The sequence below is a fragment of the Miniopterus natalensis genome, chromosome 20 (assembly GCF_054644295.1).
Source record: "Miniopterus natalensis isolate mMinNat1 chromosome 20, mMinNat1.hap1, whole genome shotgun sequence".
Taxonomy (NCBI): domain Eukaryota; kingdom Metazoa; phylum Chordata; class Mammalia; order Chiroptera; family Miniopteridae; genus Miniopterus; species Miniopterus natalensis.
In genome coordinates, this window is record NC_142100.1 from 9,145,401 (window position 1) to 9,167,246 (window position 21,846).

Below are 21,846 nucleotides of genomic sequence, written 5' to 3' on the forward strand. Positions count from 1 at the left end.
CCCTGGATGGCCCTCCAGGGCATTTTCGAATGTCTCGCCTTCCCAGCTCCCCTGTCACATGTGGCTTTGCTTTCCAGCCCTGGGTCTCTGGATTGAGGGCAGGCAGGGAGGTGGGAGGAGAACTGAAATGATCGTCTTAACTTCAGGAGACATACTGATTCTTTTCGCGCAGATCACTCACTAGATCTTTTTTTTCTAATCCGCCATAAATTTGTCCCCTTGGTACCAAAGATGTGTTAGAAGAGGGAAAACATGCCAACACCCAGTGTGACTTTGGGTCTTTGGTTAGTGGGTGGTGTTATCTCCTCTCTGAAGGGTTTTAAGAAGGAAAGGAAAGGAGAGAAATTTCATTTTGCCTTGGGCACAGTTTTTGGTGCTAAGCAGTTTTATGGAGCCTGACACTCCATTTTTCCTGGAATCAGTGCCTTTTAAGAAGAAACAATGATTTCTTTTAGGATAAGGAACGGCCAGCTATGCTTTGAGATCAGTGATTTTGGAGGTGCCTTCTCGAAAATAATTAGCTGCTATAACGTGTTGCTGTGTATCAGCTTATCAGTAAGTTTAGCTGCTGCTGCTCCCTGTGGCTACACTTCATTGCTCCTGCCATAATTTAGTCGCTTATTTTAACTCTTTCTGCTTAAACTTTCAACATAAGCCGAGCCTATGTTTTGTCATTTGGAGGTCCTTCGGAAATGTTAACGAACACATGGCATGTCCTATCCCCCCTCTGAGACCCCCTAACATTCACCCCAGTGCACAAAGAAGGCTTACGCTTGTTTGTCCTCATGAGGATGCCGATGGATGGTCAGAGCAACGCTGAGATCACCTAGAACCACAGAGATGCTCCGGGCAATTCCAAATTGCTGTCGCGATGACAGCTGCGTTTGGGGGTCCAAGGAAGGCAGAATAAGTTCTTTTAGTCACAACTGATTCGGACCGTATATACAAGGAGTGAAAGGGTAGTTCTCAGCAGAGATGTAAACTCAGTTAATAGTCTTTTTCCTTCAGAGCGGCTTGTTGATGTGTCCACAGATTGGGTGTTGTGGGAAATACTGTGTAGGTATGTCAGGTCACATACCTACAATGGAGTCCGTGTGTTGGGGATGAAAGACTCCCTGGCAACACATGTTTTAGATCATAGTAAACAGCTGAAGCAATTTTTAAGGTAATTAAATGGTAAATTTTGGAGATCATAAGTATATCATGCTGTTACCTTGGTTATGGATAAAAGTAAACCCTGAGTATGTAACTTCTCTTAGTTTTTCCATCTGTAAAGTGGGTAGAATAAGGCCTAATGAATGCTACAGTCACACCCATTATAATAAGCACCTCTATATGCCTCTTTTTTTTCAAAAATGGTCCACAAACGACTGATCAGGTTTTGGAGGCAGCCTTCAATGCTATAAAATTTCAGCTGGTGGAAGGAATTGGGCAGTTTTCTGCCATTCATTGTAGTGAAACAATTTGTTTTCTTGGGGAAAATAAAGGCAGAAACTTGAAAATACATATATAGAATATAATAACCAAGTTTTAACTTATTTAGTTCTGGGTGTTTAGAAACATATGTGAATATTATACCCTTCCCTCGAGAGGAAAGAGGGAAATAAAGGCACAGAGAAGGTAAGTCACTTATCTGAGCGTATCTAGTGAGCCAGCGGCTGGAGTGAAATGAGTCCCTGTTTCTAACTTCTCAGTGTATGTTGCCTTGAGTGATACTGCACGTTACCTTTGAAAAGCTCAGCAAAGAAACTTCAGTTGCGACTTCAGCTTGCAGGTGCAGGGATAGGAAAAACATTGGCCAGGCCTCCCGCTTTGTTGTGGGAGGAGAAGACACTGGCTAAGTGGGGATTTGCTTTGCCCATCAGACCATACAGGACATGTGTTTAAAGTTTAACTTCTCGCAGCGTGGCTTTGTGTCCATAGCTGTGACTTAAATATTTGTCAGAACGATTCTTTGGGTGGTTTAGTTTCTTACGTGTGGAGACAACTCATTTGCGATCTTATCTGGTTTTAAATAATTAAACCAGGTCCCCCTACCCTGTCCCCTACTCCCATTATGTGGGAGCGAGAGACAGGGAGTAGGGAGGCGGGGAGTCCTGGATTATTTGCCTGTCTTTGTGAATAGGACTTGGTCAGGAACCTTTCTTCTAGACTGAGACCTCACAGGATTTTTCACAGCTTTCAATACCAAATTAACATGTCCGTACTTGGAAATGACATTGGAGTTGGATTTTCTCCCTAAGTGGTGAGATATACCATGTCGATTGCCATGTGCCATTACAGGGCTCTGGGATCTTAAATGGGCTAAAACAAACAGAGCTATTGAGTGTCCATGGAGCTCTCTCCTGGTGTGGACCTTGCTGTGAAGGGCTGGAGGCTGGGTGCCAAAGCAAATACATTCCCAAGTCGCTTAATTTCTTCTCTCCTTCCACTCCACCCTCGTGGCGAGGCGAGTATAATGCCCAGAGAAGAGCGGGGGCTCCAATTCTGGACGTGTGCTGTTTGACAAGAATCATAGGCCCGGCCCCTCCAGCCCCAGCAGAGGATGTCCATCCCTTGGGGACCTGTCTTGTCCTTAGAGATAGGAAGGAGCTTCGTCTCTCTCCCCGTCTCTTTCATCAGTCTTTGCATCTTCATCAGTGTGGACAGGAAGGGAGGGCAGAGCTGCCCAGGCTGCAGGGATCGCTTGTTCACTGTGCTTCCAGACCCCCATGGACCGCACCCCACTAAGGACTAAAGAGCCCAGCGGTTCAGAGCTGGGACTCTAGAGCCAACCTGTCTGAGTCTGAATCCCAGCTCTGCCACTTACTAGCTGTATGACTTTACTAGCTGTATCTCTCTGTGCTCCAGCTCCTGCATCTATAAAATGAATGTGATATTGTTTTACCTCATAGGTTGATATCAGAATGAAATCTATTAATGTGTCCAAAATCTTAAAACAGTGCCTGACTCATAGTAAAGTCTATTTAGCAGTTAACTAGAAAACGAGCCAACAAAAAAGTGAGCCTGATCGGTGTAGAATCTTCAGGGGCCCCCGAGATGTTTAGTAGGAGCTACCACCGTTGTGTGCCCCTCTTAACTTGTAGGAAGGCGCAGTTAAAGAGAATGTTTTCACCTGCTTAACAGAGATCTTATGCCAATGAAGCTCCGTTCTGTGCTCCAGAGAGCAAACACTGAGATGGGGCACTTCAGAGCATCAGAATATTTCAGGGTCTCGACCGTCGGAGCTAAAGCCTCAAGGGTCGGTTAGTGACTTTGGGTGATGGGCCTTGTCGATGCTCCCTCAAAGCGTAATGGCCACTGAGACTAGAAGCCATGGGGACATTTTGCGGGGTTGATGGAAAAGTAGAGTATTTCAATTATGCAGTCTTGAGAAATGCATCATGTCCAGTTATTATAAAGTATCTCACATTTTATTTATTTATTTGGTTGGCAGAGCTTGCATTCCTGGCATTTTTGGTTGGTTTGTATTGCTGTTTTGCTTTTTGTGTGTGTGTTTTTTTGGCCTGTGCAACATTTTTTTTCTTTCTTAAAGAGACCAGACCACCCTGTAGGAGATCACCTCCCTCTAGGAGACAAACCAGCCGTGATCAGCCTCCCAGAGCCCAGCTTGCTCTGGGCTCCATCAGAATTTCTGCAAACCCAGAGCTGGTCAGGACTTTTCAAGAAAGCGAAGCTCCCCATTTCCCAGAGCACAGGTGGCTCTACAGGCTGCAGAGGGACCCCACTCGGAGCCGCCCTGGTTTGCAGAAGGAATGGCCGTGGCTGTGGTGTGGCCCATGAGTTTGCGTTGAAGGGAGATTCTTGCATTCACCAGCTATAGGGGCCTTCCTGAAACAGTATGGAGCCTGGGTTATGTACTTGGCACTTTCCCATAAACTTGCACTATGACATTCCACACTAACACTGGGGTGGGGGAGGTCTGATTTCATCTACTTTTCAGATGAGGAAAATGATATTCAGAGAGAGGCATCATTCGCTCAAGGCCACACTGTTAGAAAATCACAAACTGACGAGCTGTTGCAGGCATTTGATGCCTAAAATAAAAGCCCCTTGTAATTCATAGAAACTCTGGAAATTCGAATAGGGGGGTATGAGAAAGCAGTGAGAGCCGGTGCTTTGGGGGTTGAAGAGGTGCAGGGATCCCAGCCACCCTGCAAGACTCTTCCGAGCCTGGGGAAAGGGCCTGTGAAGGCACCATTTCCAGACCTGGTGTCAGCTGTACTGCTTTAGGGAGATGCCGGAAGGCTCCAGCAGTGTTAGCCTCCAGTCACCAAGCAGAAAACCAGGGCTCTTGTTTTTCCAGTGTATTCCAGTGTATTTACTCTCTCACAGGTGGGGAGGTGATTATGTCCATTTCCAAGGTCACGTCCTTCCCGAGCCGCCTGATTCTGCTGGTTTTACCTCTTTCGTCATGGACACTGCTCTGCGTATCTCACTTACAACCTGGGTGACGAGAGACACAGACCCGCAATGAGTTCATCTTTTTTATATGATTATAGTTGAATTTCCCGGCTGGCAAAGAGGCCAGAGGTACCTACCTTTGCTGTCTGCACAGCAAGTGGGTTTTTTGGGTGGGGGGCTAAAATTTTAGTGTTTTCAAGCCCATTTCACAGGCCAGGGCACACTGCTTGTAGTTAGCCTGGCACACAAGGGAAAGTGAGCCAGAGGGTTCCACCTGCAGACCTGCCTGCCCTCCGCAGCCCATGGCTAACAGAAAAGCAGACAGACGCCTGGCAAGGTATTGGCTCCTTTATCACTGCCTGGTGGGGAGCATTTTCTCCAAATAATTAGCATCCTCGGGCCCACACAGTCATCGCGGAGGAATTTGTCTGTTAACAACATAGTCACCATGTTTTTATCTGGCTGCTCCAGAATGAAATGTTGGCCCCTTTCTCCACTTAGACAGAATCTCGGATGGGATTTGTCTCTATGCTCACAACATTCTAAGTCTCTTCTTTGCTTATAGCTGTTAAGCTCTTCTTAACTCAGGGCGAGGAATGTCAAGACAAACCCCAAATCTATCACCTTTACTTGTCATGTGTTCTTTTTTCAGCTAGGTTAAAGATATCTTTTTTTCATGCTGTCAGTAGATGTTTTTTAAATTGCATAAACAGGCTCTTCCTCCTTGGCTCCTTTTCTGAAGCCCTGTGTCTATCTGTGTTACCTTTTTAATTTAATTCTGCAGTTTATAGTCTCCGCGCAGATGCAGAAAGAAATTGGTCTGTGGTGTAAGTTGCAGGAGATCCAATATCATTGGGAGGGAGCCATGCTTACAGACACACTCCAAATATTGCTGTTTAAGCCATAAACATTTATTGATTATTTGGCCAACTACATTATATTTCCCAGGTGCTTTCCAGTTTCTGTTGGTTGGGTGCAGCTTGTCACTGGACCCTTGAGATGTGGCTGCTTCTGCTCCCACCAGCTTCTTTCAGTTGTTCTTTTCTGCAGCATTTCATTCTTTCTCTGAAAATCGTAAACTGTTGACCCAGGTCATGCTTTAAGACCCAAAGTAGCAGTGGAAGGCTTATAGGCTATTGGATTCCAGATTTGGATTCCAGATCTTGATGGTGTATAAATTGGGAGATCATATAATTTATTATCTAAACCAGGACACTTTTGAGAGTGTAATGGGTGCTGTTCCTGATTTCACCAGAACATAGACATAAGCTGGAATTGTCCCAGCAAACAAGATTCAGCTACTTAGACACTGAAGTTGAATGCTAAAATTCTTTTTATTATCTACTCTTAGTTGCTCATCTTAGGGTTTAGACCATCCAAAGTAAGCTGAGAGAACCAGATGAAGTGTTTGAAGCGATTCAAGTGCAGTGTGGTTTCCTCCAACCATGGGTTATATTTTTAAATGTTTTTGACACATAATATAATATTTCTCAGCGCCTGAGAAACAACTAAAAATCAACCTCAAACAAGTTCACTTCAAACATCTGAAACCTTTTGGTAACTTTGGGGTCGCGATGCTAAGCTGTTAACTTTTGCTATGCAGGGTTCCGCAGAGGAACTGTAAGCTTTCTGGGGGTGGGAGAGGAGACAGAGAAAGAGGTGGTGGGGGGAGGGTGAAAGAAAGAATGAATTTTTGAGTAGGGAGGGGAAATGTCATCATTAAACAAGTGCAGACAGTTAAAGTCCTTGTTTTGTTTTAATGCTTCTCCAAGATGAGAAGTTCTTCTGTTGGGATCAAATGGGTCAAAAGAGGAAAAAAAGAGTCTTTGTACCATTAAAGTGGGTAAAACTAGAAAGTAAAGAGCAAGACCTCAATTCTTTAGGAAGGGAGGAAGGGAATGGTGGGTTCAGTTGCAGCATCCCTCTTGGCTCAAGGAGGAAGGAAAAGAGGAAGGATAACGAAAGTAATGCAGAAACAAAAGGGAATAACAGAAGAAAGGAATGCAAGAATGTGATATTCCGTAGACTTTTGGGAAAATCCTAATATGGGCCGAACATTGCAGTTGGGTAGGGCTTCCAGCCTCAGTTGGCCAGGTGGCTCATCTTGGGTCTATTGTTCCCACTCTTGGTCAGTGTAATCATTGCTAAGTACTTTTTTTAAAAAAAAATATCTTTATTGATTTCAGAGAAGGGAGAGGGAGAGAGAAACATCAATGATGAGAGAGTCATTGATGGGCTGCCTCCTGCAGCTCCCAACTGGGGATCAAACCTGCAACCCGGGCCTGTGCCCTGACCGGGAACCGAACGGCGATCTCCTGGATCCTAGGTCGATGCTCAGCTGCTGAGACACGCCCGGCTGGGCCATTGCTGAGTACTTTTAATCCCTCCTTGGTGTGTGGCTGATCAGGAAGACTCAGAGATAAGTGGTCCCTGTGTTCCAGGTGCTTCCATGGCTAGGGGTGCAGGAGGACCATCATTTGAATTTATGGAAATGTGTGGGCATCAGTGATGATTTGTATTTTCCATGCCAGTTGGGCCCTTTCTTCCAACAGTTCTGGGCCAGAATAATTTCATGGGTCAGATTCAGGGGCAAAGGTATTTCAGGGGCATTTGAGGGAGGGGTAAGAACAGGGATAGGAGGATTTTAAGGGTAGAAAACGAGGTGGGAAGGTTGCTGAAAGTTTGGGTTGAAGGAAAGACTTACATAAATATGAAGCAAAGTACCCCCACTCTAGGAAGGAAGGCGAGAAGGAAGTGTGAGGCCAGGACCTAGGCAAGAGCACTCGGAATCTCAGGATGAATTTTGCCTTTGAAAGATGGAGATTTTTAAGGACAGAGCAGTGTTATTGAAGAGGCTTATGAGACAGGTGGTTGGTTTTTTTCTTTTTTTTTTTTCTTGGTAGCATTACTTTACCTCCCACTCAAACTGTTAGTTGTTAAAACCTCTATATCAGTTTATCAGGCTAAGCGTTAAACCTCAGAGATGACTGTGGAATAGTACATAGTTTCAAGGTACAAATGGAAAATAAAGAATCTAGGTCAGGCCAGGGAATTGGTACACCTGGGAAGTGTAGGTATATGTTTTTTGAAGTATTTGGGAACCCCTGCTCTCAGTGAGACTTTTGTGCAGGTACAGTTTTATGCTAGGATAATTCCTTAGTTATCATTTATATTTAAAATCAGAGCGTGTTGTTGAGTCTGACTTTAAAAGACCCTTCAGAAAACCCATCACAGGAAATTTTCAGCAGAATTCCCATGCGATGACTTTTATACTTCTAGTATTTATACACTTAAACATTTTCCCTGTCTACTTGATATTCTTTGCCTAAGATTTAAGTTAATTCTATATGTTATGCATAGATTGTCTTCTATCATTGGATAGCAGTTAAATGCATGGAGTGGAATGAGCATTCATGAATGATAAGGGGAGACCTGTCAGTACAGTAGGAATAAGTCCTGGGTACAGAATAAATACCATGACCACCCTGGGGAGCCTGTCACTGTCTGGAGGCCTTGATTTTAGCCCTGGCTTTGCAACTGTTTATCTCTGTGACCTTGGACCTCATGTTTTTCATCAGTCAAAGAAATTAACTGAAGAAGATGGCCTAGAAGTTTCTCCTAACACTGACATTTTCTGACTCTTACCATTTAAACTAACGAAGGCCTCCGGAGAGCACGGGCTGCCATTCAGGTGGTAGGCAAAATGACCTACCTTGTCCCCCCAGTTCTGTTAATCCCCGGATTCTGTGAGTCACAGTTCAATCGCTGGGGGAATTTCGAGTGTATCTGCGAAGGTTACCTTTCACCGAAAGAGGCGTCAGGAATTGTCACTGGCCTTGCTCACAGTGACGTAAGCCGGCACATTGTCTCAGGCGACACTGGACCAGGAGTCAGACCTTCCTCCTGGTCTCGCCCGAAACAGCTGCTTCTTTCCATGAGCCTGAAAGCAGCTCCAGGCGGGCTCTGATCTGGAGGAAGGAGGGGGAGGCGGGGTCCGGGAGGTGAGGCCGCCAGGCCAGCTGCATCCTCAGGCCGAGCGTGTGGTCTGAGCAGTGAGCTCACTTCATCCGAGCCCCGCTCTCGGCGCGCTGCAGCAGGAATGCATCTGCCCAGAGCCACCTCGGTGGCTCTTCCTGCCATGCCCACGGAGTCCAGGTCCCCCGCCTCTTGTCTCTACAGAGGGACAGGCCCAGGCCCTCTTGTTTCTGGCTGCTCAGGGAATGGTGTCTGCACAGCAGCTGGTGACCCTGCAGCAGGACCAGCTGCCCACAGAGTCAGGGCAGACAGGATACCCCCTGCCTTGGTTTCCCTAGCCGTCTGTCCATTGTCCATCTGTCCGGGAAGCTACAGGTGTGTGTTGGGGGGCGGGAAGCTCTTCAAAGGCTGCTCTTGCCTCAGCGGGAGGGCATCATCGCTTGCACACAGTCGGTATCTGAAAATCATTTTCTTGATGTTATTTCTACATTTTGAGAAAGGCCCATCACAGTTACTCTTTTCTCTCAGAAGCAGGGACCTAAGATCAACATACCAGTTCTTGGGGAAAACACGAAAAACTGCCCTTGATAATAGGGTAGAGTTTATCTACCGGTACTTATGTAAGCTCGTCTCATATCCGCTCATCTTTACCTTTTTGTTATGTTTTGTTTCTTTTCTATGAGTTACTGGGTGCTAGCTTATTAATGTGTTAACTTATTAATTTGCCAAGAACCTTATTATTTTACCCTAATCCTTAATAGCTCAGTATTATTCCCAGTTCACAGATGAAGAAACTGAGAGGTTAAATACCTTGCCCAGTGTCACAGAATTGGATGCTTGTTGAATTTTAGCAAATCCTGAGGTCTATGGGTGCTGTTTACCAGTTCACTTAATGCTTGGCTGTAATCTGGCAGCATTATATAGCTTGACATGTGACTGTGCCATGTTCGAGCCCCATGGTCGTCCTTGAAGTTGTCAACAGTTTACAAACAGGGACCTGCAGAGCAGCGATGCTGTTTCTTTTCCGAGGTTACATGGTAAGTGGCAGAGCTGGAACACAAAGCTAGATTTTTCTAAGGCCCCTGACATGTCCATGCAGCCACCCACATTTTAAATATTTCTTTGACTTGAGTACACCTTGATTGGTGCATTTACTTTAATAATAATAATATACATTAGCTTGAGACAAAAACTGTCAACCAGGCTCCCTTTTCTCTTTTGCTAGAGATTGATCTCCCCTACTTATTTTATATATAGTCAGTCCCACACACTGTGAGTTCTAAGTGGGGCTGCTCAGATCATTCTGACATAGGATCAGGTAAATTTGCTGAGTTCTCCATGATGCCAAGGCCCTGACCAACCTCTAAGTAAGACGGAAAGTTAGTTCCTTCTTAAAAGTGAAAAAACATGAGTTACTTCACAGGCTGCTAGACATATATGCAATTTCCCTCTGGCATAGGTTGCCCTCGGACTTTGAGAAATACATTTTTTTTTTTTTAAAGCTAGAGAGTTTTGAAAAGAATTTCTGCCCCACTTCTGTTTTCTTATGTTGAAATATATGGCACATGGCTTTGGTGTTCTGTGTCTCAGTTTATCCTTTTTAGCAAACGAGATTCATTTTAATGACTGATAGGAACTTCATGGAACTGGAGGGACACTTCAGGAAAAAACAAACAAACAAACAAACATCAAAACCCTTTGGATCTCATACTGCGTGTTCTGGGAAAGAATTGTGCCAAGGAAACATATGAGAATTAATGACATCTTAGGTGCCTGAGTTTTCCGTCTTGTTAGTTTCTGTTTGGAGTAGGGCATTTGCTATGGTGCCAGGTATAGATACAGAGTTTAGTAAAGTTATATGAGATTATCCCCCTAATACAATGTGCTGCTTCTTAGTGAAGTCCTTTCCCTCCTTGTTTTGTTCATTCTGGAAACCAGAGCAGCCCAAGGCCAAGCCACAGGTTGTTACATTGAGAGGGACCCTGTTGGCCTGTTACTGTTCCTTGGGAGTGAGTGTAATTCCAAGGAGCCAGCAGCGCCCTCAGGGGACCTCTGGGTTGTTGGGGAAGATGCGGTGGGACTGGTACACCAGACTACAGCAAACATGGAGATAAAAGTTCGAAGTTTGGCATGTCTGAATCTGGACACTAACTTTGATGCCAGGAAAATTTAGGCTTGTGGAGCACATCTTAGCGTGTCTCCTCAAATGGTATCTAGGCCTCTGGCTCATGCACCCCTTGTGAATAGTTTGAACAGTTTCTGGACTGACGAAGGGGCAGGTCCACCTGTAGGTGGTCGCCCTTCGACCTTTCATTGCCCCGGTGAGAATCAGGATTCCCGAGTCTGCTTTTACTCTGAGCTGCCGGATTACAGCCACATCTCCGAGTCATCGGCGAGGCCAGGAGAATGATTAGATTATCGAGAGCTACGCTGCAGAGGGGTGATTCTGAATATACACGGCCTCTCTAAGGGCGCGTCGTGTGTGTGTGTGTGTGTGTGTGTGTGTGTGTGTGGACAGGAAATGCATCCTTGATTTCACAGAGGAGCAAGACTTCCATCTTACACCTTTCTTGCCTCCTAATGGAAACCAGATGTTCTTCAAAACTGCTGGGTGCGTGTTTTTGGTTTCTGTATGGTTGGGAGGAGTGAGAGATGCGTATTTATAGAGTCCCTACTGTGTGCCAGGCACTAAGCAGGGTGCTCTACACAAACAAGTGCATTTTTAAACAACCTGTGATTTTTTAAACAACCTTCAACAATTTTCCCAAGGCAGAGAGCTTTCAGGCCACACATTTGAATTTAGATCTTTCTAATGGCAAAGTCCTACAAACTTCGGATCTTTCTGGAGGGAAAATTTGCTAATATTCTCATCAGAGGCTTTGATTCTTGGAACATTCTTGTGTGTGGTGTGCTTTTTAGGCTGCTCTTGATGTCAGGGTAAGGAGGAAACATTCAGGATATCTATAAATAATTGACCACTGGGGTGTGTAATAGAGAGAAAGCTAAAAAAATAATAATAATTCACATCATTTCTACTCCGCATTTTCAAGTTCAGAGTGGACAGATGAAAAGTGGCCAAGTTTACTAAACTTGTGTGCACAGAATGGAGGCTTTGGCCCCCATTTTCCAGATTGGGAAACTGAGGAATGAAGTAAGAGCTTCAGCCAGGCTTGAGAATTCTCCAGGGAGGGGATATTCAGAGGCACAAGTCTAGGCCTTGAGGCTACTTGATGCAACAGGAATGTTTGTAGAAAAGTAAACACACACGGAATGAGTCAGTATCTACATAGTGGACCTGGAGTTAACCTCTGAATCGATTGGAGATTTTTTAAAAAGTATTTATTTATTTACTTCCTTTTTATTTATATTTACTTATTTATTATTTATTATTTATTTATTTCTGGACTTCTGAAACCCTCTTTTAAAGGAGCTCCCTGGCTTTTCCATGCCCTAACCCACACTGTTCTGTGATGGATGGGCTGATGGGAGAAATTTGAAATTCCAAGCTGGTAGCATTGTCTCAGAGGATGTTTGGCTCTGGATGAACAAAGCAGCGACTTCGTTTGTGCAGTGAAATTGGGCCCTGGCAGCTGGCCCTCGATGCACAGCGTCTGATCAGCTGTGCTGCTCACAGACACGGTGCAGACGGCCAGTGCGGAGCGGAGATGAGTCCTGTCCCCAACTGCCTGGCTATGTAAGAAGAGAATATTTTCAGTGTTTTTATGGGCAAACCAATTCCGAGGAATTAAACATTTGAACTTCTAAACACTGGTGCAAGATACATGCGAGGCTCCTCCCGTACAAACCAGCCACTATTCTATTTGGCGATCTTCTCAAAATCCTGTGCTGATGGAGCCCAGATGCAATGCACCTGTTTTAGTCATTGGTACTTGGTCTTATATTTGTATGGTGCATTTGTTTGTGCCACACGTTTCTTACCATAATCTTAAAATATAGACAAGAGGAGACCTCTAAGTCAAAGGGAAGGGATTTACATCTGGCTCGCTCTTTAGAAAGTAATCTTTGTCCCTGAATCACAAAAACTCTCATTCATGATTTTTGTTACAAGACGTCCCTCACTGCAGGCACCTTGGTGTCCTGGAGAAACAGGTCTGGGGGTGCTACAGCCCTGGGTTGGTTTGAATTCTGGGTCTCTGCTTGCTGATTTGCCCTTAGGTGAAGCATTTAACTTCCCTAAGCCTTCCTTTTCCAATCCTTACAATGGAAATAGTAATAAAGAGCTTGCAGGGCTCGTAAGGATTTGAGACAATTCCTGTAAAACACTTTTTCGCCGCCACAGGGTACGGCGTTTTATCGTTATCTTGTGGGCACCGTATTTTGTACAAATGTTCATTGCTGACAGGGCTGTTGTTACTTCAGTGGTTGTTAAAACTGTGGTTACTGTTAACCTGGTTACAGAAAATTTTCCACTTGACGCCCCCATAACCAAGTGGCCCAGAGCAGGCAGGCCCTGTGGCCAGTGTAACAATTTCTGTCTCTCACGCACACTTACCAAACCCGAGTTAGCGCTTAGGTCTCCCCCCAGCTCTGAAGCACCCCCCGCTCTGCGAACAGGGCCTTCTCCTGGAATTGTCCTTATCAGGATACGGTCGCTGAGCTGCTCTCCTCTTTGCCCTGGAATCCTTTCTTTTCTGGGAGTGACTTGGGCATCTGAGGTTTGGGAGGAAAACTCTTCTACCCATTAATCCAGCAGGCCAGGAGTGGAACTGGTGTCCCCCCTATTGTCACTTCCCCAGCCAGGCTGCCTTCCATGCCCTGTCCCGTTAGACCTTCCCAGTTCTAGCAGACTTTCCCTAACGTGCTGCCGCTGAAGACGTCTCCAGGAACCTCTGGAGGGTGCCAGTTGCCAATTGCAGTGGTTGCTTTACAGCCAGAACCTGGCACCTAGAAAAGGGGATCCTGTGTCTTTAAACAGCTGTGTGCCAATGTGTGTAAATGTGCTCGCTAATCCGGTGACTAATTCAGTACATTGTAAAGCAGCCATGAGCTGGCTGCCAAGGCAGGGCTGTATCCCAACTGGAGTGGCGTGTAAGCGAGGCTCAGAGCAGCGTTTCTTGAGCTCTGCCATGCTGCCGGTCTCGGGAATGGCCTGGGCATTTCATCCGTCTGTTCCCCGAACCAGAGTCAGCAGCGGCCCTCTCCCGTTCCCGTCTCCACCGGCCCCCGCCCCCTCTTTCCTGCTTTCTCCAGCCCTCCCTCCCTAGTTCCTTGGGTCAGTTTATTTCCCCATGTGAGGGTGGAGCCCGCTCCATCTGAGTCAGGGCCAGGGAGCCAATTGGAGCTGGTCCGGGGCATTCCAGGGGAGAAAACTCATAACCCCTCTCGGAAAAGAATTTTCCAAAAGATCCCTTTGGTCACACTATGGTGACTGCACCTTTGCTGGTTCATGTCCGGAGAGCCTGGCCGAGGGCATGTTTGCCAGGAGCCCTGTTCTGTCTGTCCTTGCTTTGTCTCTCCCCGGGGCTGGGAGAGAAGCCTCCAGAGAGAGCCAGGTCTCAGGGCGACTTCTTTGCCCTGAAGGCCTTAAACATAGAACTATAAAAACACAGTGGCACTGTGAGTGCTTGGGCAGCCTCTCTGGGGACATCTGCGGGTGAGGGGAGTTTGAGGTATCCTGGAATCTGTGCCCCCGACCCCCACATCTGTGGTCCCAGAAGTTGTAGACACCAGATGCCTGCCTGTGCAAATGGACCAGCCTCTCCCACAATCTCCCCGAGTGAGCCTGGCTGCCATCTCTCAGGGTGTCCATGTGGCAGGCAGAGGTCGCATCTCTCCCAGTGTTCCCTCTCACAGATGGGTGCCACCCATCTGTCGCTGGAGTTCTCCTTGACGCCCTCACCCTCTTCTCCCTCACCGTCTACACTGAGGACACCGGCAGGCTCTTTCCTACCCCTTTCCCTGGGAACCCACCCATATGACCACTTGTCTCCGTGTCGGAGCCTCTGTCTTGTCATCAGCGTGGCGCTCAGCCCAGGTGCAAGTGTGTGGCTATTGTCTGCTCATCTGGGCCTCAGTCCCCTCACTGGAAGGAAACTCCAAGGGCAGGCTCCCTCTCTCCCAGGCACCAACCTACTCCCATGGCTCGGCCCGTAGCAGATGGTTCACATAACACAGAATTCGCCATTTTAAAGTGTATAATTCAGTGTTTTTTAGTATATTCTCAGAGTTGTGCAGGCATCACCGATGTCTAATTCCAGTACATTTCCATCGCTCAAAAGAAACCCCATACCCCCCAGCGGTTAGGAGCTCATTTTGAATAAAGGAGTGCCGGTAGGTGAGGCTGTGGGGCAGGGCACGTGAGGAAGTGGACCCCTGTTTCCTGACAGAGCCCCCAGCCTTCGACCTGATGCCCCTAGTGCATACCAGGGGGAGCTCCCTGCACCTCCCAGTGCATGCCCAGGGGAGCTCCCTGCGCCCCCCAGTGCATGCCCAGAGGCGCTCCCTGCACCTCCCCAGTCTCCGTGGACCATTTCCTTCCCTCTCCCCCTCTGGTCCGCTCAGCTTTGTCCTGGTGGCTCGCTTGGTCAGGTGCCACTGCATAGTGGGCTAGGATAAGTCTGGGTGGAGATGAGGCGCGCTCTCACCAGCTGCAGGCACGCTCTTCAGTCCGGAGCTTGTGGCTGCAATTTCCTAATGGCTTCCTGACGAGGCAGAGCCATTTATTAGGGCGGAGGAGGGCTGCGCAGCCCAGCTCTCCCTCTCCCACCTGACGCAGGCAGGCAGATGGAAAGTGGCTTCTGCTTCTCCCCATTGATTGCTTTGTCTCTGCCTTCCACCCGCTGGCCTATCATGCCCGTCGATCTGGACATTGGGTCTGTCTGGTGACTTTGCAGCCTCTTGGGTTTGCCACTGGGAGAGGCATCTGATGCCATCTGCTCTGGGCCAATGTGGGTGAGACCCTGGGCCACGGTGGGATTGTGAGAATACCCACATCTAGGTGTTAGGGGCCATTAGGAGAAGCCCATTCTGAAAGGAGAGGAAAAAAAATGTGCAGAGGCTAAAAGAGATCAGAGCTAAGTGTATCTTTCCCTCGAATCCTTAGCTCCCTGAACTCTAAATGCATTTAGACCCGAAGCTGCTTGTATTGCTTCAGGACATGGCCTTTTCGAGTTGCGCATGTGACCTCATTAATCAGATGTTTTGGGTTCAACTTACAGGCCAATGCCACTGATTTTATGTTCTGGCTTTGGTGGGGTTTGTTGTATCCCCTTGGCCCTGTCCCTGTCCCTTCGTTACCCTACCGGTAGTACAGGTAGGACTGGAATGGCAGTTATAGAAATTTGAATGACATGCTGGCGATCTGTTCTCCTCTCAGTGCTTTTTAGACAAAGGTCAACAGACCTCTGAAATTTACTGCCGCCTTCGCTCTTTCTGGATGGGAAGGAGAGCACCTCACGTTTTAGAGCTGTTGCACAGAGCAGTGTCATGGCTGAAGATTGCTTGCTTTACCATCCCTGGCATTCCACTGGGATCTCTGCCCAGAAGTAACTCCTCCAGTAGAGCCTGACCGTCGTTACTGAGAACTGGTAACCTGGAGTGGAAACAGCATCACAGGGCAGGAAAGTCCTGTTGTGTTTGTTAGGTCTTTGGATGGGCTGTTCCTCTGTGGTTCTTATGAACTTGGGGAAGAGCGGTGTTTGTCCAGAGTGAAGATCCAGGGCTTGATAGCAGCAAAGATATGCATAAGTAAACAGCGGTGGTGTAGGGGAAAGAAAAACACGGGGCAGGGAAGCAAGAAATCTAGAATTAGTAGCCATGTGACCAAGGGCAAGTTGGTGTCACCTCCTTGAGCTTCACTTCTCTGTTGGTCAAAGAAAGGGTTTGAAGGAGGTGATGTCCAAGTCCCTTTGAATTCTGTGTTCTGGAGAGAGTGTGGGACCCACCTGTGGCAGAGCTTGGCTCCTCCCCTTCTCCGCAGGGAACCTACTCTTCTTTGATTGTAGTAGCCAGGGAGGAGCCCATCCCTCCAAGGAGTTGTTAATGTTTCATAGAAAATTCTGTAAATTCCTCTTTCTGCTTTAACCCTGGATAAACGCCATGCATCCTATGGCCATGGTGAGACTAGCATGGAGGAGCAGAGACCAGTGGGATCACAAGTAGAGTGTACCGAATGCTCAAGGCCATAAAAATGGCCAAAGCTGAAGAGATATAGGGACCAAAATGACAGATTAGGTAGGTCTAGACCAGGGGTGGGGAACGTCGTTCCCACGGGCTGTATATGGCCCTGGAAATCACTTGGCTTGACCCTGCCAAAGCAACCGCAGGCAGGACTTGAAATTCAAGAAATCTAGGAGCTTTTTTCGTAGCTAATTTTTAAATTGATAATTTTATGGCCGTGAATGATGTTATAAATATCCAAATGGCCCTTGGCAGAAAAAAGGTTCCCCACCCCTGGTCTAGGCAAACTTGGGCGTAGCCACAGATGATAAGTTTAGTGGTGAACTTAATGATTTAGGGAGAATACCCATAATCCCTTTGCTGCCCTCTCTCTGGGTCCTAAGTACCTCTTTAGCAGCTCAGGAAACTTGAGCTGGGACACTGAAATTATTACCTAAATCCCTTAAAGCAATAGGATTTCTGACTCATTAGAAACATGAGTTTGGATTTACTGAGCGGAGTGAGGCCTTTATTTTTTGAGTCGTTGAGCATCTAGAACCCGACACTGTGAGCTCCAGATGTCCCATTATAGGGCAGTGCTATTGGTTTTTGGTGCATTTGGCTGGTGTGCAGGCATTTTTGAAGACTTTGATGGGTGCAGTGAAGGGTTGACTCATGCCCTTGCCAAGCGCACTGTGGGTGGGAAGATTTGCATCTCCTGTGATGTGAGCCTCCCTGCAGGGTGGCAGCGCAAGTCTCTGCCTTCTCCCTGCTCCTGCCATGTGGCTCCCACGTGGCTCTGGTGAATTACGCTGGGACGATGCAGCAGTGCCCTTGGAGGGGAAGGGAGCCCTTAGCCTGCTGGATGGAAGCAGGGGTCGGGGAGAAGCCAAGGAGGCGGTATTTCCATGAAGTACTGGACCCGCTGAGGTGGCCCATGCACCCACCTAGAGTTTCATAGGTTTTAGTCTCCATACCTGCTTAGAACGAAGATGCTCCTCAGGGCTTTGCCCATGTTCTCTCAGTTATGCTGGTGATTCGGGTTTATTACACCACCCTGCAGATGGTGAGCCCCAAACATGTGACTCCTGCACTTGTGAAGTCAGTGGAGAGTGTGGGGTGGGGAAGGAACACGGCGCATCGCTTCTAACCACTTGGGTGTTGCCCTGGCCCCAGCCGTGTCCAGCACACGTGTGCTCTGTGCTTCAGCTTTTAAATGACAAACATCGAAGTGCTTGCCCCTGGTTTCCTCTGAATGTGCCGACGTTACCTGGGATAGTGTCATTGAGACATAACCGAAGCCGTCTGCGTGGAAAGGAAGAAACTGACCTTATTTAGGTTTCTCTCTACCTCTCCTTAGTGTTGGTTTTCCAGGAGCAGGGAGGGAAGTTGGTGCCAGGGACTTGTAGGCAGGAGTGAGAACTGAAGTTACTCTTCAGGGGACGTTGGTATTAGGCCCTGAGTTTCTTGCCTTTGGGGGACTCCTGCTCTGCACTTCTGGTGGTTGGACGGGTCCCAGGGGCGTAACTGAGGCTCTGTCAGTTGCCCACTGGTGCTGAGGGCTATTGGTGGACACACAGGAAGGCACGGAGGCATGCAGCGGACGACTGCTCGCAGGGTGCACTCCTGTCTGTGTCCCCACGCCTGCTTCCCTTGCCCTGCTTTGCTCATTTTCAGTTTGGTGTTTGTCAGAGGCTTGTGTGACCACTGCTGACTCTCCTCAGTGAGTCTCTAGGAAGATTTAAGAATATAAGTAGCACAGTTGGGAGGGATTAAAATGGACTGTCACTCCAAAGTCATGAAGGAACTGTCCAAAGGGCCTGAAATAAAGGGGAGGCAGAGAGCCTCACCCAGACACGAGGCACACAGATCTGTGAATTTCACCTCTTGGCCTTTTTATGGAGCTCCAAAGAAGTGGAGAGGAGGAACTTCCCCATGGAAAAGCTCTTTATAGTGCCCTAAACATGTGTAATCAACACACCCAAGAGGGCCATTGTTTCACAGAGGACCACAGAGTTGACCTCCATCTACTGCTTAGTCCCCCTGACACCCCCATCTTCCTTTGGCCTCGTAAAGAAAAGTCTTAACTGCTTTGGGCTGGGTTGGGCAGTGGTTACAGTCCTGACCTACCATCTTCACGGTGGCTGTATTTTAGCAGTAGGGAAGCAAACAGCTTGGCTAAAGAGATCCTTTAGGCTAAGAAGAAACTATAGTATGTGAGAAAAAAGGAGCCGATTTCCCAAGCAGGCAGCATTCTTGGTGACCTCATCTTGGAGTCCAGTTGGAGCTGTGTGTACAGGGCAGACTTCCAGGTCCTCCTGTCTGGGACCAACAGTGGCAGATATAAATAGACCAAGACTTTGTCTGCTACCATTGTTCTCTGAGCGCCCATTGTTTCTGGAAGGAAAGTGGCTGCAGCAGTTGAGCGGTAGTCCCCCCCACCCCCTTTCTCTGTCTTTCTCTCACTGTGCAGAGATCTGAATCCCAGCTCCTCCCTTCTCCTTGCACTTGTCTGGAGCTTCGTGAGAAACTTGAGGCAAGAATGGGGGGGGGGCCACAACGGGTAGACCAGATGGCTCCAGAGAAGCTTTTACCCAAGTCTTTCCATGATGTATGTGTGGTTAAGACGAGGCTGTGTGGGTCCAGTGATAGTCAGGTCAGGAGGATTTGTAACTGGTTGAGCGGCTTTACCCTAAGGGTCTTGATTAATGTCCGTGTCGGGATGATGCATGGTCCCTGGTGTTATGTTATGAGGCTCGGAGCTTGGTCACTGCCTCTTCGACGTTTTGTCAGGGGCTCAGATGAGAGAAAGATGCAGAAAGCTTACTTAGTAAATGGCAGATGGTGCAGAGCTAATGCAATGAGGACAGATTCCTGATAGAATAAAGATCTCTGCACGTGGAAGCACGGACCAAAACAAGGTGAGTTTAATATAGATAAATGTAAAGCTCTCCCTGAGGTTAATAAGATTCAGTCGGTGGGTGCGGATGTGGCTCAGTGTCAGTTCCTGCGCAGGGGCCTGGAGTGCTCGGTGCGCGGCTTTTGTAGAAAAGCGAGTGTTTGCGCCAACAGAAGGGCGTGGAGCAAGCAGGGTGGTTACCCCCGTGTTCTCGCTTCATCCCTGGGAAGTGTGGGGTTCCCCTGGGATGCTCAGAGGCTCCTCTTAGGAACGCAGGCTTATAGGTTTGCTTCTGGGGGCATGGCCCAAACCATGCCATTGGGAAGGAGTCAGGAATTGGAACACCTGGACACAAGTGATGACAAGGGATGAGTGAAGAAGTTGAAAAGCTGATAGATGAGGAAAGATTAAAGTTGTACCGAGTGGCTCCAACCAATAGAACTCGGGTCAATGATAGAACTCGTAAGAAGGAAGATTTGAACTCAGTATGTGTCATTTAAAACAAGTGAAACTCAGTGGCTCGAGGAGTAGACGGGATGAGTATGTTAGTGAGGAGCTGCATGGAAGGACCTCTACAGGCCTTTCTGAGAGTGTGGTGGCTGTGTCCCAGACCCTGCCCTGCCTCTGATTGTCATCACTCATTAGCAGGGAGTCCTTTGTCGGTTTGGAAAGCCCAGGTGGGTTATTTTGAAGAGCCTGTTGCTTCAGCGCCCAGGGCTGGCATGTTGAGATTTGTCCCTGAGCTGGGAAAATGGACTTCTATATTCTTACTTTTCATCCTGGTTTCCCCAGGGTGGAAAACAGTGGCCCGTGCGAATGTGTGTGAGCATGGGTTTCCTTCTCTGGCCAGATTTATTTATTAAAAGAGAAACATCTGCATAAAAAAGCCTCAGACACAGAAGAACTTCCACTTTGTTTTTCTTGCTGCAGCACCGGGACGTGGGCTTCGCTTCCTCCGAGGGGCTTTTGAAGACCGGCTTTCATCTCCAAGCAGGCTTTTTCCCATTGGAAAAAAATGGCCCTTTTTTTTTGGTTTAAAAAATTATTTGTATAATGTATAAATAAATAAGAAAGTCGAGAGAGAATTTCCCTTCGAAATTTATGGGAAAATGCTGCTTCCTGAAGACTGTTCGTTGGGAGTGGGTTCCTGCCTCTTCCCAGCCCCGTCTGTCCCACTCTGTCTGTCCTTTTATCCTGGTTTGCAGTTTTCCAATATTCCGCTCCCATTTCCTTTCTTTGCCCGCTGTTTCCTGCTCTGCCACCCTTCCCTCTCCTGTCCTCACCGCCGGCTCTCCCTGCCGCCTGCCCCAGCACCCATCTGCCCCAGCACCCATCTGCCCCAGCACCCATCTGCCCCAGCACCCATCTGCCCCGTGGACCCTGCCCCACTCTCCGACCCCCCCCTCCCCCCGCCGCTCTCAGGCACTGTCCTTGTCCTGCTTCCCCGGGTAGCCTTCAGCGACTGGAGCCGCACTGGAAGAGGCCTGTCTCTGTGTTTGTTTCCTGCGTGGGAGGGAGAGGCAGGCCTTGAGAAAACAGTTCAAAAGTGCAGAAAAACGTTACCTCTTCCAGCCTAAATAAACGGGCTCCACTCCATTTGTTTGACCAGATTTTCCCTTTGCCCATGGAGAAAACCCCTCATCCTCTCCCTTGCCCAGCCTAGCCCGCCTGGAGACCCTCAGGAGCCCCCTCCACGCCTGTCTTGGCCCCGGACCAAGTGCCCAGTGGGCCCTGACTTGGCCGGTGCTGGCCCGATGTGCGGTGGAGCCCTGAGCTCTGATGTCGCAGCTGCTGTCAGCAGAAGTCCCAGGATTGAGGTGCCTCCCTTCTCCAGAGAGAACTTTTTCTGTAACGAACATGATGGAGAAAGTGAAAGACATGATCTTGTGTCCATGGTTTCTGCTTCCCTGCTTCTAGCTCCGCTAATAGGTATGGGCAGGAAACTCCTGGTTTCCATGTCTAGGATCCGGGCTGCTCATCTTGATTAAACCACCGTGTGAGCCTTAATGTCTTCACCTCTGTAATGGAGAGAGTCTCAAAACCTGGCTGCTTTCAGGATCATATTAGAATATGGGAGAACATATTTTCTAAAATATAAAATTCTATTCAGACAGCAGTACTGAAAATTATAGCTGGGAACCCAGTGAAATGAAAGTAAATTTGGTTAACCCGGTAACCCGCACCTGCAGGATCTCGGGGAGGAGGCTCTGGCCTGCCATGTGAGTTAGCGGTAGTGGGAGCTGGGATAACAGTAAGATGTCAGGTGTTTTCCATGGCCTTCTTGAGTGGGTTGTCCTGTGCCGTGTTGGTACCCAAAGCCTCTGACCCTCTTGTGAGTGCTGGAGGTGAAGGCGTGGCCGGAGCTTGCCCTCCCTCAGAGGCGTGGGATCCGGGAAGGACCAACTGCATGCACCGTGGCTGTCAGCCAAGTGCTGGTGGAAAGGGCCCGG

The 21,846-nt window shown here is 48.0% G+C and overlaps 1 protein-coding gene across 2 annotated transcripts in view; it reads left to right on the forward strand.

The window, feature by feature from the left end:
- ETS1 (ETS proto-oncogene 1, transcription factor) overlaps positions 1 to 21,846 on the forward strand; it is a 120,677-nt gene that overhangs the window by 60,832 nt on the left and 37,999 nt on the right. The window lies entirely within an intron of this gene.